This window comes from Chiloscyllium plagiosum, chromosome 12, assembly GCF_004010195.1.
Source record: "Chiloscyllium plagiosum isolate BGI_BamShark_2017 chromosome 12, ASM401019v2, whole genome shotgun sequence".
NCBI lineage: Eukaryota > Metazoa > Chordata > Chondrichthyes > Orectolobiformes > Hemiscylliidae > Chiloscyllium > Chiloscyllium plagiosum.
In genome coordinates, this window is record NC_057721.1 from 33185931 (window position 1) to 33200134 (window position 14204).

Consider the following 14204-nt stretch of genomic DNA (forward strand, 5'->3'; position numbering starts at 1 on the left):
GTAGTAGTTTGCCGCACTGACCTCTATACCGCTGAAGCCAGGCGCCAACTTGAAGACACCTCCTCCTACCGCCCTCTTGACCACGACCTCATATCCCATCATCAAATCATCATCTCCCAGACCGTACGGAACCTCATCACCTGAGGGGATCTCCCACCCTCAGCTTCCAACCTCATAGTTCAGGAATCCCACACCACCAAATTCTACCTCCTACCTAAGATTACCACGGCAGACACATCATCTCTGCTGCTCCTGCCCACCAAATTCATCTCCACCTACCTTGATAGTGTCCTATCCCCCCCAGCCCAGGAATTCCCCACATATGTTTAGGACACCACCCACACCCTGTACCACCTCCAGGACTTCCAATACCCTGGCACCAATGCCACATGTTCACCATGGACATCCAGTCCCTTTACACCTCCATCCGCTATGACCAGGGCCTCCAAGCCCTCCGTTTCTTCCTTTCCCAACATCCCCAGCAGTACCCTTCCACTGACACTCTTATTCGTTTGGCTAAACTAGTCCTCACCCTCAATAATTTCTCCTACGAATCCTCCCACCCTCCAGACAAAAGGGGTAGACATGGGCACCCACATGGGCCTCAACTGTGCCTGACATTTTGTTGGCTACATGGAACAGTCCATCTTCCGGAGTTATACTGGAACCATTCACCACCTTGATGACTGCATTGTTGCCACCTCATGCTCCCACGAGGAGATTGAACAGTTCATCAACTTCATCAACACATTCCATCCCGACCTTAAATTCATCTGGAACATCTCTGACACCACTCTCCCCTTCCTGGACCTCTCCATCTCCATTAATGGTGACAGACTCAACACTGAAATTTTCTACAAACCCATCAACTCCCACAGCTACCTAGATTACACCTCCTCCCACTCTGCCTCCTGCAAAAATGCTATCCTTTATTCTTAATTCCTCTGCCTCCACCGCATCTACTCCCAGGAGGATCAGTTCCACCACAGAACACACTAGATGGCCTCCTTCTATGAAGACCAAACTTTCCCCTCCCATGTGATTGAAAATGCCCTCCAGCGCATCTCATCCACGTCTCGCACCTCCACCCTCAAACCCCACCACTCCAACCGCAACAAGGACAGAACCCCTCACCTTCCACCAACCAATCTCCATATACATCGCATCATCCTCCACCAACAGAGATATATTTCCCTCCCCACCCCTATCTGCATTCAGTAAAGACCGTTCTATCTGCGACTACCTGGTCAGGTCTACGCGCCCCAACAACCCATTGACCCTCCCGGCACCTTTCCCTGCCACCACAAAAATTGCAAAACCTGCGTCCACACCTCCCCTTTCACCTCCTTTCAAGGTCCCAAAGGAGCCTTCCACATCCATCAAAGTTTCACCTGCACTTCCACACATGGCATTTATTGTATCCATTGCTCCCGATGCGGTCTCCTCTACACTGGGGAGACAGGACGCCCACTCGCAGAATGCTTCAGAGAACATCTCCGGGACACCTGCACCAACCAACCCCATCGCCCCATGGCCGAATATTTCAACACACCCTCCCACTCTGTTGAGGATATTCAGGTCCTAGGCCTCCTCCATCACCACTCTCTCACCACCCGATGCCTGGAGGAAGAATGCCTCATCTTCTACTTTGGGACTCTTCAACCCTGGGCATCAATGTGGACTCCACCAGTTTCCTCATGCCCCAGTTCCAACTTTCCGGCTTAGCACTGTCCTCATGACTTGTTCTATCTGTCCATCTTCTTTCCCACCTATCCGCTCCACCTTCCTCTCTAACCTATTACCTTTACCCCCATCTCCATCGACCTATTGCACTCTTAACTACCTTCCACCCAACCCACCCCTGATGGCTCCCAGCCTCATTCCTGATGAAGGGCTTTTGCCCGGAACGTCGATTTCCCTGCTCCTTGGATGCTGCCTTACCTGCTGTGCTTTTCCAGCACCACTCTAATCTTGACTCTGATCTCCAGCATCTGCAGTCCTCACTTTTGCCTACGCAATTTAGCATGGCCAATTCACCTGATCTGCACATCATTGGATTGTGGGAGGAAACCGGAGCACCTGGAGGACACCCACGCAAACGTGGGGATAATGTGCAAACTCCACACACAAACAGTCACCCAAGGCTGGAATCAAATCCGGGTTCCTGGCACTGTGAGACAGCAGTGCTAACCACACAGCCACCATGCCGGTCCCTACAGCTTAAATCCTCCAACCCTGGCAACATCCTTGTAAATCTTTTCTGAACCCTTTCAAGTTTCACAATATCTTTCCATTAGGACAGAGACCAGAATTGCATACAATATTCCAAAAGTGGCCTAACCAATGTCCTGCACAGCTGCAACATGACCTCCAAATTCCTGTACTCAATGCTCTGACAAATAAAGAGTCGAGAGTGTGTGGTGCTGCAAAAGCACAGCAGGTCACGCAGCATCTGAGGAGCAGGAGAATCGACATTTAGGGCATTAGCCCATCATCAGGAATGAGACTTGTGGATCAGGGGGCTGAGAGATAAATGGGAGAGGGATGGGGCTGGGGGGAAGGTAGCTGGGAATATGATAGGTAGATAACAGTGCGGATGGAAGTGATAGGTCAGAGGGGAGGGGGGAGGGAATAGGTGGGGAAGACAGACAGATAGGATCATTCACGGGGCAGTGGCAAGTTGGGGCTTGGAACTAGGATAAGGTGGGGAAGGGGAAATGAAGAAATTGGTGAAATCCATATTGATCCCGTGTGGTTGCAGTGTCCCAAGGTGGAAGATAAGAATTCTTCTTCCAGGCATCGGCTGGTAAGGGTTTGGTGATGGAGAAAACCCAGGATCTGCAGTAAGGAAAGTTACACCAAACACCTTCTTCACTATCCTACCTACCTAATTTCAAGGAACTATGAACCTGCACTCCAAGATCTCTTTGTTCAGCAACAGTTCCCAGGATCTTACCATTAAGTGTATAAGTCCTGCTCTGATTTGCTTTTCCAAAATGCAGCATCTCGTATTTATCTTACTTAAATTCCATCTGCCTCAGCCGATTGGCCCATCTGGTCAAGATCCCGTTGTAATCTGAGGTAACCTTCTTCGTTGTCCACTACACCTCCAATTTTAGTGTCATCTGCAAACTTTCTAACCACACCTCCAAATCACATATATAAATGACAAAAAGCAGTGGACCCAGCACCGATTCTTGTAGCCTCCAGTCTGAAAAGCAACCCTCCACCACCACCCTCTGTCTTCTACCTTTGAGCCAGTTCTGTATCCAAATGGCTACTTCTCCCTGTATTCCATGAGATCTAATCTTGCTAACCAGTATCTCAATGATTTTTTAAAATTTCTAATAATCACTCTTCTCCTAATTGACTAGATTTCCAGCTGTTTGCATCTATGTATGGAAAAGAAACTAACATCATATAGGAATGACAAGACAAAAGAGTTTTAAATGGCAGCAAACAATGCATTAGTTATTTGGTTTTAGTTGATTTTTATTTTTAATATAAACACAAACATTGATCTTAACAATAATCATTTTCTCAAGCATTGAATAGAAAAAGTTCTGTAGATTTAAAAGCATACTTCAAAATTGAAACAAATTGCATAAAACCCAAGACAAATTAGTAACCTCTGCCTTTCAGTCAAGGATTAACTCCAAATTGCCAGGAATGCAACAAAGCAAAAAATAGTGATTACAATTGACCTGACAGTGACATTTTACTACAGCTGATGAAGATCAATGATATTGGTCTAAGGTAAGTGGAAATGATTGAACTTCAACAACACAAATAAATGTGTAAGCAGCAAAAATAGTAAGTAGGATTTATCAAGGGCCAATAATGAAACTGTGATGAATGATCCAGGAGGACTTTGATTGGATTGTGGTGCAGAGCTGACTAAAACGCAAGGTGACATTGCAGTCAGAAGTCACAAGGCCAGACTTTTAGACTTGAACCTATTCCAGAAATGTCAGACAGAAAAGGAAATTAATTTTTGCTTCCTGGAAGATCAATTGTAATTTTTAAAAATAATCTATTGATCAATCCTGAACAATGAAGGTATGGTTTATGTGTTGCCTAATTTGAAAAATATGTTGTACAGTTAAAAAAAAAACTTAAAACTGATTTTGTGAAACCAATGGATTTCCACAAAGCATAGAATATATGTTACCGAATTTCAGTGAAAATTCATTAAATGGCATTCCCCAGGTTCGATATCACATTATGAGGACTGGCAAACATCATTTAGTACGCTAAATATTTTCAGTTCATGGCATCAGGATAAATGTCTGTTGGCAGTGCAGCAAGTGGCCAGAGAAGGCGTGTATTACCTAGGCCAGCTTATGCTGTACAAGACAAGTTTCTTCTTAAATTACTCCAGAGACCAATACAGCAGGATGGTTTCAAAATTCTGAGTGGAAATGACACAATGTAAAACATTCATTAATGACACTCCCATTAATGAAGCATGATGTGTAAAGTGAAATGAAACGAGGCCCTCATTGCCTGCAATACATCATCACAATTTCTCCCTCCACTATCTAATCTGAGTGAGTACATAAAGTTACATTATCCAACTATACCAAACTTTGCTATTTTGCAAGGATTTCAGGAGTCAAACGTAGTTCTGAAATATGGAACTGTGTTCTTTTTCAATGTATGTGTTCTCATTTTTCTTAAAATCTATATTTGCACATAAATTCTTTTCTGTGTATTGAACAGAATTTCGGGCATCACCATTCCCTCCCTTGAGAAAGGGATGAGAGGAATTAACAGGTGATACTGGAGTGAAACTCCCCACTTCTCACCTCCTCACAAGTGGTGGGCAAGAAGGCCCATCAATGACATTTTGACATGCTATTAAGGCCCTTAAATGAATAAATAATGGTCATTTAATAGCCTCAATCTATGACTTACCCAAACATCTGGAAGAGGTGAAAGTTGGTTAGTCTTTGAAATGGAAAACCAGCATGATCTATATGTGGGGTGAGTAAGCCAGAGCTGCTTTTGCCCCATTTATGGGGAAATTGGTGGCACAGATAATGGTCAAAGGGTTATGCACTGAAAGTCACTGTCTTGATCTATCACCAAACCCACAGGGAGGGACATGCAGGTCCAAAGTACTTAATGGTGTTGGCAGGCAGCACTGGCTACTGGCAGATGAGAGACTTGGGGCAACAACTCAAGTTCTTGAGGTGATGTTCCTGAGGTGGATTGTTGACATTCCTTCCTCCTGTCAGTGTGCGATAGTGACTTCCTTACTCCAGGAGAAAGTGAGGACTGCAGATGCTGCAGATTAGAGTCAAGAGTGTGGTGCTGAAAAAGCACAGCAGGTCAGGCAGCATCTGAGGAGCAGGTGAGTTGACATTTTGGGCATAAGCACTTTATGAGGAATGTGGTGTGGGGGAATGGGGCTGAGAAATAAATAGGAAGGTGGGAATGGGGGAAGGTGTCTGGGAAGGCAATTGATGGACAGGTGGGGGGGTAATAATGATAGGTCGGAGGGGAGGGTGGAACAGATAGTGGGAAGGAAGATGAACAGGAAGGACAGATCAAGAGGGTGGTGCTGAGTTGGATGGTTGGATCTGGGATGAGGTGGGGGAAGAGGGAAGATGAGGAAACTGGTGAAATCGATATTGATGCCATGTGGTTGAAGGGTCCCAAGGCAGAAGATGAGTCATTGGGTGGCTTGGATTTGGCAGTGGAGAAGATCCAGGATTCACATGACCTTGGAGGAGTGAAAGGGAGTGGGAGTTGAAGTGGTCAGCCGCAGGGTGGTGGAGTTGTTTGATGCACGTGTCCTGGAGATGTCCCCTGAAACACTGTGAGTTGGCGTTCTGTCTCCCCGATGGAGAGGAGACCACATTGAGAGCTCTCTGGGAGGGGCTGGACTGGGGAGTGGGGTGTGGGTGTGGGAAGGGGTGCGGAGGAATGAGGTGACGAGGGAGTGGTGGAGGGGTAGGATGCATTGTGAGGGTGGATGAGTGAGGTGAGAGAGCTGGTGTGCTGGTTGGCTGCAGTGGGGGTGCACCCCTGGTGCACCATCAAACCCGCTGACAAAGGTGGGGCGGTGGTATTCTGGAGAACTGACCTCTATGTTGCAGAGCCCAAACACCAACTCTCCGACACCGTGTCCTACATCCCCCTTGACCATGACCCCACTGTGACCCATCAGACCAAAATTGTAAGGGGTGGTGTAATTTTTAAATCATTAACTGTTGTAGTAAGCACATAGTAAGTACAAAGCCACCATTTTAGTCCTCTCTACCCTGTAGTAAGCACCAGCAGATACTCCCCTAGATTTTCATGAATGGAACAATGGAAACAGCTTTCCTCGTGGCTGAGGGACTGCCCACAACCCATGGCTGTACATCATCATCCATATAAGGGAGAACGGTGAACTCAAACACTGATTGGCTGGGTGATGAACCAAATAATCTCATCCATCAGGGAGGACAGTGGGGAACTTTGACACCCATTGGCTGAGACAGTAGAAGGCCCAGCCCATTACTACATGTATATAATGCGCGGGGATTACAATCTGTGTGTGTGCCTCGTGGGAAGCCATTGAGGTAACACCCGGTTCTGCAGAACTGAATACATAGTTTTGGACGAACTCCTCCGTGTCTTTGTTCTTGGGAAGGGAAGCAGAGTGCCTGATGGGGGGTCGCAGAGGTCCCTATCTTGCACAAAATCACCTGCACTGTCCCCATTGTCTCTGGTGATCTCCCCTCCATTACTTCCATCCTCATAGTCCCCCAGACCTGCACTGCCCAGTTCTACCTACTCCCCACGATCCACAAGCCCAACTACCCCGGCTGATCCATTGTCTTGGCAAGCTCCTGCCTCGCCACATCCATTTGGCCCTACCTCAACTCCATTCTCTCCCCCTTGGTTCAGGCACTTCCCATCTACATCGGGGACACTAACCATGCCCTCCACCTTTACAGTAACTTCCAGTTCCCCAGCCCCCAGCACTTTATCTTCACTATGGACGTGCAGTCCTTATACATGTCCATACCCCACAATGATGGTCTCCAGGCCCCACGCTTCTTCCTCTCCAACAGATCCATCCAGTCCCCCTCCACCAATACCGTCTGCTGCCTTGTCGATCTCGTCCTCACCCTTAATAACTTTTCCTTTAACTCCTCCTATTTCCTCCAAATTCAGGGAGTGGCCATGGGCACTCGGAAGGGCCTCAGCAATGCCTGCCTCTTTCTCTGCTATATCAAACAGTCTGTCTTCAGCACCTACACAGGCACTGTGCGCCAACTCTTCTGCCATTACATCAATGACTACATGGATGCAGCATCCTGCACCCAGGCTGAATTGGAGCAGTTCATCAACCTCACACACAACTCCACCCTGCCCTCAAATTCACTTGATCCATCTCGGAACCTCCCTCACTTTTCCTGACCTCTCTATTTCCATTTCCAGTAACAGTCTCCAGATGGAGATTTACTATAAACACACAGACTCTCACAACTACCTGGACTACCCCTCCTTCCATGAAGAATCCTGAAGGAACTCCATCCCACTCTCCCAATTCCTCCGCCTCCACAGCATCTGTTCGGATGAGAAGACATTCCACTCCCAAGCATCCCAGATGTCCATCTAATTTGAATATGTGCTTTCCTCTCCTCTGTCGTCCAGACAGCCCTCCACTGCACCTCCCCAATTCCCTGCTCTACTGCTTTAAAAACTCCAAAACCCAATCAAGACAGAGTCCCCTTGTCCTCACCTACCACCCCATCAGTCTCCACATCCAAAGCATATCCTTAAACACTTCCGCCAACTCCAACTAGTCTCCACCACCAAGAACATCTTCCCCTCCCCACCCCTCTCTGCCTTCCGCAAGGACTGTTCCCTTAGACAGTCCTTGGTTTGCGCCACTCTCCCCACCAAACCCCCAAACTTCCAGTTACCTACCTCTGAACCAGAAAAGATGCCAACCTGCTGGCACACCACCCGCCTCACCTCAACCAGTACACCGAGCATCTCAGCTGGGTCCATAGGGGGCCGACCGGGCCTCCCAGTCACCGCCCATTTTAATTGCCCTTCCCATTCCCTTTCTGACATGATCATCCTTGGCCTCCTCCATTGCCACAACGAACCACACCCCAAATTGCAGAAACAATACCTCATCTGGTCTACAGCCCAGAGGACTCAACATGGAGTTCTTCAATTTCAAATAACTTCCCTTCCCATCCCCTGAATCCCTTTCCAACCCCCATGAATGTGGTCTGATGTTATAGACTGTTTTGTGCTGTAATCAGATTGAGTATTGTCTCAACAGACCCTTTAAGAGCATGCAAGTCAAAGCAGCTGCTGTCATGTTCCCTCACACATACACTGTCCTGCAACTAGTACAACTTTTACAACATGACTGGCTTTCATATAGTCACCTATGTGTTTCATGTGACGTATAGAGCCTAATTTCTTCTCCACATATTCATTTCCATCATTTGGTACCATCACTGCTACACAGTGACACTCAGCTTGCAAAGCATAAGAGGCATTGACCTTTTGCATCATTGGAATGAGTTTCCTGAAATTCCATCCCTAAAAGCATTGTGGAATGCACCTACACCAAATGGACTGCAGCAGTTCAAGAAAGCAGCTCAATATCACCTTCTCAAGGACAATAAGGATGGGCAATTAATACTGCCACAGCCTGTGATGCCCATGCCTCATGAATGATTAAATTATAATTTACATATGAACCCCACAATTGCTTGGCTCCACTGTAATCTCGATCCTGGCTGCTGTGGTCAGACAGGAGGGGGAGGAAACAGAATCTTGCATTGTTCCACTATAGTCCAGTGGGGAACCTGCAGTGAGTCATACTAAATAGTGGCCACATTCGTTCTCTGCACCAAAATGTTACTCAATCACAGCAGGTGGTAGTCACAACATTGACTGGGTTATAGGGATTAGGTCAACAGTCTGTAGCAGTAATTGCATGATCAAAATGTCCACATTGTTGCTGGTAAAAATCAAGGAATATGTGCATGTCTATTGACTTTTTCCATTGTTTGAGTTGGCAGCAGGGACATGACAGGTAATTACAGACCAGTCAGTCAGAAGTCAATGTTAGAGAAATGTTTTGAAGAAATTCTATTGGGCTCAATATTGGAATTATGGTTAGTGAGTTTGCAGATGACACCAAAATTGGTGATGTCATGGACAGCAAAGAAATTTACTTCAACAGGACTTTGATCAGATGGGCAAATGGGCCAAGGAGTGACAGATGGAGTTTAATTTAAGTAAATGTGAAGTGCTTCATTTTGGAAAGGTAAATCAGAGCAGGACTTACAAACTTAATAGTAAGGTCCTAGGGAGTGTTCTGAACAAAGAGATCTTGGAGTACACGTTCGTAATTCCTTGAAAGTGAAGTTGCAGGTAGACAGGATAGTGAAGAAGGCATTTGGTACACTTGCCTTCATTGGTCAGTGCATTGAGTATAGGAGTTCGGAGGTCATGTTGCGGCTGTACACGACATTAGTTAGGCCACTTTTGGAATAATTTGTGCAATTCTGGTTTCCCTGCTGTAAGAAGGATGTTGTGAAACTTGAAAGGGTTCAGAAAAGATTGACAAGGATGTTGACAGGGTTGGAGGGTTTGAGCTATAGGGAGAGGCTTCATAGGCTGGGGCTATTTTTCCCTGGAGCATTGGAGCCTGAGGGGTGACTTTATAGAATTTATAGTGTTTATAAAATCATGAGGTATGATTAGGGTGTATAGCCAAGGTCTTTTCTTCAGGGTAGGGAAGTTCAAAACTATAGGGCATAAGATTAAGGTGAGGGGGAAAAGTTTAAAAGGGGCAATCTTTTCACACAATGTGTACGGAATGTGCTGCCAGAGGAGTGATGGAGTCTAGTACGATTACAACATTTAAAATGCATCTAGATTGGTACATGAATAGGAAGAATTTAAAGGGATATGGGTAAAATGCTGGCAAACGAGACTAGATTAATGTAGGATATCTGGTCAGCATGGATGTGTTGGACTGAAGGGTCTGCTTCCATGCTGTACATCTCAATGGCTCTATGACTGCATTCATCAACATTTGGAAATGCAGGGATGGATCAGGGATTATCTGCACGGATTTGTTGGAGGGAGCTCCTGTATGACAAATTAAGTGGAGTTATTTGGAAATGTGACTAAATATGTTGATGAAGATTATGCAGTTAATGTGGTTTATATTGACTTCAATCTGGCCTTTGTCAAGGGCTTACATGGAAAGTTGTTCCAAAAGGTAAGAGCCTATGGGATCCAAGGCAAGTTGGTAAATTGGATCCAAAATTGGCTTGCAAACAGTAGGTAAATGGGAATGATGGAAGGTTTCTTTCCTGTGAGAGGAAGTCTGTGTCTCACAGAGTATCACAGGGATCAGTGCTGGGACCCTTGCTGATTGTTATGTAGAAGGTATAATTAATAAGTTTGTATTTGACATGAAATATAGTGGTGTCATTGATAATGAGGAGGGTGGTCTTAGGCTAAAGTCTGAATTGATCATCTGATAAATTGGGTAGAGCCATGCCAGATGGAATTTAATCCTGATAAGTCTGAGCTGATGCACTTTGGAAAGTGTAATAAAGGAATAATTTACAGTGAATGCTAGATCCCTAGAATGCTAGATCCCTAGGAGTACTGAGTATCACAGGGACATTGGTGTACAAGTCCGTTGATCCCTCAAGGTGTCAGTGCAAGTAAACAGGGAAATGAAAAAGGCACATGGGGTGCTTGTCTTCATTAGCCAGGACATAGGATATAGAAATGAAGAAGTCTTATACAACTTTATAAAACATTGGTTAGGCTACAGATGGAATACTGTACACAGTTCTGGTCACCCCCACTATTAGAAGGACATGATTACACTGGAGAGGGCGTAGAAGACATTCACCAGGATATTTTTTGGGATGGAAAGTCTCATTTATGAGGACAAGCTGGATAGTTGGGTTTGTTTTTGCTGGAGGAGAGGAGGTTATGGGGGGGGGTCTGATTGACGTATACAAAATTATGAGAGACATAGACAGGGTAGATTGTGAGAAAGCTTTCCCCATGGCAGACATTTCTAAGACCAGAGGATGTAAGTTTAACATGAGCAGTAAGTAGTTTAGAGATCTAGGGAAAACACGGGGGTAGTGGAGGGAGGTACCCTTACAACATTTAAGAAGCATCTGGGTTAGTACTTAAAATGTCAGAACTTAGTAGGCTATGGACAAGTGCGGTAAATGGGATTAATATAATTTGGTGTTTGTTAATTGGCATAGGCATGATGGGTCAAAGGACCTGCATTATACTGTGTGATTCTATGACTCTACATATGGTGCCTGGAGTCAGATCACATCAGTTAGTGAAGGGTTATTGATTTCTTGCCTGTTCCTACCACAGGATTGGCTGGGCCTTTAATTATGCATTGCCAATTGGCTAGCAGGTGTTTGATTGCTTGTGACGAGGCATCTTGTCCTGAGAGAAATCCCTGCACCCTTTTGGTTTCACCATTGGCACATTCAACAAGATTCCACCCAGAGTTTCTTCAATACTATGCTGAGGAATTAACTGCAATCTGTATTTATACTTACATTGCTTCAGATTCAAACTAATATGCAAGAGACTAATGCGTTTAACTGTCTGTGTTATTCACATTTATCTTTATTGAAATGTACAGAAATGATACTTTGGCAGGTTTTGGGATACTTTGGGAAAAATTAACAGCACTAAGGATTATAAAGGGCATTATTCTACATCTGCTTTAAGTGCTGACCTATATATTCAGCAGCCAAGTAAAACATAATGGTGATTAATTTAATTTTTATAGTATAAGCCCTTGCAGTGCCAGTAAGATCAAGGAAATTACAATCTTCTGGAGCCTCACTTCTCAGATGTCACAGAATAGTACTGAAGCAAACATTGCTGTGGAGATACTGGTGTTGGACTGGGGTAGGCAAAGTCAGAAGTCACACAAAACCAGGTATTGTCCCAACAGTTTTATTTAAAAATCAGACTATAACCTAGTGTGGGTGACTTCTGAATTTGAAGCAAGCATTGATATTACAACAGTTTCAGATCAAGAGTTGACTATTTCATTATCTAACATTTCCTGAGTAACAATTTTACTTAATCTCATTGGAACCCTCCAAAGTCTTCAGTTCAGCTGTCCAGACAGTTTAAGGACAAATTAACATGAACAAGAGTGGATGCATAAAAGTAGGTTAGCACCAAGGTGTCTTCAGGAGTGGAGGCAGAAAAGATTTTTGCAGAACTTATTTTGCAGCATCTTAAAATAAGTAGAAACAAATCCATTTTTGTATAGATGTTATTCTGGCACGAGTATACAAATAGATAAAATCACACTATATTCCATCAATTACATCAAATTATATGACATTTTAAAAAATTTATAGAATATTTTTTCAGCTGCATTATCTGGATTGGAACACCATGTGGGACTTTTAATGAAATGTTGCAGATCCTTGAAATTGGATTGTATTCTGTTTATGGGGACTGTTGGATGCAGATTCTATATATCTCCCTGGCAACTGTCTTAACCAAATTGTTTGGTAACATTTATGGGAGACATAGTGCAGAAACAGACCACTTGGCAATTGAGTCCACACTGACCCTTCGAAAGGCACCCCGCCCAGACCCAGACCCAGCCCCAGTACCCTATCCTATCCTTGTAACCCTACATTTCCCATGGTCAATCCAACTAACCTGCACAACCTGGACAATTTAGTATGGTTAATCCATATAACCTGCACATCTTTGGACTAGAGCACCCAGAGGAAACACATACAGACACAGGGAGAATGTACAAACTCTAGACAGACAGTTGCCCGAGGCTGAAATCAATCCGAGTCTCTGGCACTGTGAGGCAGCAGTCCTAACCACTGGGTCACTGTGCCGTCCCATGCCACATGGTGGCATAGTAGTGATGTCACTGAAACACTAATCCAGAACCAGATCCACTGTGGCAGATTGAATTCAATAAAAATATGGAATACAAAACTAGCTAAATGATGACAAAATAATAATTATTGTTTATTGTAAATACCTGGTTCATTGATATCCTGTCGGGAAGGAAATCTGTCATAGAGTCATAGAGATGCACAGCATGGAAACATACACTTCGGTCCAACCTGTCCATGGCGACCAGATATCTCAATCCTATCTAGTCCCACCTGCCAGCATACGGCCCATAACCCTCCAAACCCTTCCTATTCATATACCCATTCAAATGCCTTTTAAATGTTGCAATTGTACCAGCCTCCACCACTTCCTCTGGCAGCTCATTCCATACACGTACCACCCTCTGTGTGAAAATGTTGCCCCGAAGGTCTCTTTTATATCTTTCCCATTTTTCCCCTCTCACCCTAAATTTCTGCCCTCTAGTTCTGGACTCCTCCACCCCAGGGAAAAGACTTTATTTATCCTACCCATAATTTTGTAAACCTCTATAAGGTCACCCCACAGCCTTCCAGGAAGCAATTGAAAACAGACATAAGTTGAATGTCTAGGTAAAAACAATGACTGCAGATGCTGGAAACCAGATTCTGGATTAGTGGTGCTGGAAAAGCACAGCAGATCAGGCAGCATCCGAGGAGCAGTAAAATTGACGTTTCGGGCAAAAGCCCTTCAATGAATATCCCTGAATTGTCTTGACTCTGAGCCAAAGCAGAACAAGAAGCACAGTAATAGAGGACTGAGACTTACTGAGAGTCCAGATATAGGCAGCAGGGTTTTGAATTACCTCAGTTTTAGGGAAGGTTGAATATGGCAAACCAGGAATGCATTGGAACAATAGAGTCGACATGGAACAAAGCATGTAACAGAAAAATACGGGGAGACAAAGCATAGATCTTGGAGGTACACCAGAGATATCAACTCAGGGCAGAAAGAAACATCATTGTAAGTGATTCATTGAATACGATTTATTAGAAAATAATGGAACCACATGAGTCTAGTACCACCCAGCTTATTGACAGTGAAGTGGTGTTGGAGGATGACAATGTCAAAGATATTTTGAGAAAGGTGGAAGGCAGGACTTACTTTGTCACAGCCATGCCGGGTATATGCTGCTTAGGTCCTGTGTAGGCAGAGGATTTCTGACTGGAGGGATTCAGACTGGAGATGCTGGAAAAGGGACTTGGATTTTGAAGGAAAATCCTTCAAGAAATAAAGGGAAGTTGGAAATAAGA